The following is a 2,067-nucleotide window of genomic DNA, read 5'->3' as shown; positions in this document are numbered from 1 at the left end:
TGATTTATGGTAATCCCATGGGTTTTCAAGGCAAGAGAGATTCTACCTGCCTCTGCTTAGGTTGAGAGAGTTTGGAGAGAACTGTGACTGGCTCAAGGTCACCCAGCAGGCTTCGTGTGGAAGAGTGGGGAATCAAACCTGGCTCTCCAGATTAGAGTCCACGGCTCTTAACCACTACACCACGCTGGTTCTCCCCCCTTGGTCCCATGGAAATCTAGGTGGGATCCAAGCCTATAGCTATGTTCAAAATGTTGACCACAACTTTCATTCGCCCCCTTGTTCATAAATAGGCATAAAGATGCTGCTTATCATACACTTCTCACACTTTCAGAAATGGATGGCATGGTTAAAAGAAAAGTTTGGCTGTTCAATTTGAAAGGATTCCCCTTTAAAACACAGATAATGCTGAAGGAATTAATTTTGTCTTTGGGCCTGACTTAAATTATTCTTTCCAGACTGTTGTACTTCTTGAGCCTCTTACAGCTAATCATACTACATTTAGATGCATTCTCTATAAGCAGCTTTGAGATCAGACTGTGCAAAATAAAACTAAATACATCAAGCCTTGCCTTGTTCTTCTCCAGCTGCTTTTAAAGAACTCATCTTATTATAACCAGGGGAGCGTGAAAACTGGTTACTGCAGCCTCAGGCCATGAAGTAGCCAGATGTGCAGACAGAAACTGCCAAAAGTACAAATATTTTAACACTTTTGTAAGGCTTTGGCGAGACACTTTTTGCACTTGTTGACGGTGGTGATTGTATCGGACAGCTGTGCTGTTCCTATGGGCTTCAGATGCCACAGTTTAAAGAGGGAAAGCTCTAATACCAATTCTGTATGTGATCAGGATAATCCACGTATGGTGAAGCTGGGTAGTCTTTCTTTCATAATGGTATCTCTGTGAGTGATTGCCAGGGATTTTCATATCTACCAGTATGCCAAAAAGGGGGGTCTTCAATACCCTAATAAATGTTGCCATTTCCCACTGCAGCGATATATGCAGTGAATTGTTTCTGTTCTGCAGAGTTAGTTCTGAAAAATGATAATGTGGTAGGAGTAATTTCAAATTATGACTGCCATTGGAAGTGTACTAATAGAGCTTTGGATGATGCCAATCTGTTAAATGTCCACAAAATGTCATCAAGCATTTCTAAATCCTACAAGAGCCAGGATGGTGTAGTGCAGGGGTGTCAAACAGGCGGGCTGGATCTGGCCCCTGGAGGGCTGTTCTCCAGCCCGAGAGCCAAGGCCCGTGCCCCCCCCCGGCCCGCAGCCCCCGTCCATTGCTGGGCCAGCCCCCCCCCCCGCTACCCTTGTCCTTTGCCAGACCAGGCACACCCCCTGCCACCCCCGGAGGCCCATAGAAACCAATGGGTAGACCTGGTCTCCATGGTGGAAAAAGTCTCCATCAGGAGGCCAGGTCTACTGCCATGCAAGCCAATGGGTAGACCTGGCCTCTGTGGGGGGGAAAAAACCCATCTCCATCCGGAGGCCAGGTCTACCCATTCTCTTTCTTTCTCCCTGTTTCTCCCTCTTTCTCTTGCTCTCTCTTTCTCCCTGCCTTTCTGGACACCACCACCCTGTCCAGATCTGGGCTGGTGAGTCTGCTGCGAGCTCGCCAGCCAAGGCAGCCACCCCCACCCCACCGCAGTTTTAAAATGAATGCGAGGGACTAGAAATATTAACTTTATAGAGGACACAGGCAAAGCCAATTGATATTATTTTTTAAAACTTAATTTTTACTTAAAATACAAACATTCTTAGAACAATAAGACTGTTAAATAAAAGAAAATGCTGTAAGAATTTTATTGTTGTAAACGTGTTTGTTTTAAGTAAAAAAACAATATCATTAATTGATTTTGCCTGTGTCTTCTATAAAGTTTGTATCTCCAGTACCTGGCATTATATTTTATTGTATTTATTTGTTACACAAGAGACATTTATGTTATATCCGGCCCTCCTCACAAATGAGTTCGACACCCCTGGCGTAGTGGTTAGAAAGTCAGACTAGGATCTGGGAGACCGAGGTTCAAATGCCCACTTTGCCGTGGAAACTCAGTGGCTGACCT

This window comes from Euleptes europaea, chromosome 11, assembly GCF_029931775.1.
Source record: "Euleptes europaea isolate rEulEur1 chromosome 11, rEulEur1.hap1, whole genome shotgun sequence".
NCBI classification, from domain to species: Eukaryota; Metazoa; Chordata; class Lepidosauria; order Squamata; family Sphaerodactylidae; genus Euleptes; species Euleptes europaea.
The sequence above is the reverse complement of the archived record's forward strand: the minus strand, read 5'-3'. Positions refer to the sequence as shown.